Below are 622 nucleotides of genomic sequence, written 5' to 3' on the forward strand. Positions count from 1 at the left end.
AATTGAATTCTTAAAGAAACTCTAACAATGAATGCGATCATCACTTATGTAAATATCAATACTCTATCCAATATTTACATAACGATCTTCAGCAATTAAGGTATACTGCTCAATCTTATTGAGATGACATAACCATCATGTCAACCTTATGCCAACGGCTTTGGTTAGAGGATTAGCAACAGTTGCATCACTCTAATTTCCATTGCAATTTTCCTTTGTTATATGCAATCTTTTCATCACATAGAGCCTTTCTAAGTACATGTCTAAACAAGTTTTTAGACACTGGTTCTAAAGCCAGTCAAACACTCCCACTATTTTCACAGTCTCTCGGGAACGATATTCGGCTAACAGAACTACTCTAGTTCCATTAAAATCTGGTTATCAAGTATCTCTCTTACAACATCGGATGTTGTAATGTACTTAGCTTTCGTTCATGATTTGTACGTATAACACTTATACATGCACATACTTCATATGACATATTTTATGTATGAATCTTCATACATGTTTGCTTTATACATGTATAACTTCTTATACACATATGTATAACTTCTTATACATATTATTCTTTATGCACATAACACTCTTACATGCTAACCATTCCTTAACGAGACTCATAACA

Source organism: Silene latifolia, chromosome 6 (assembly GCF_048544455.1).
Source record: "Silene latifolia isolate original U9 population chromosome 6, ASM4854445v1, whole genome shotgun sequence".
Taxonomy (NCBI): Eukaryota; Viridiplantae; Streptophyta; class Magnoliopsida; order Caryophyllales; family Caryophyllaceae; genus Silene; species Silene latifolia.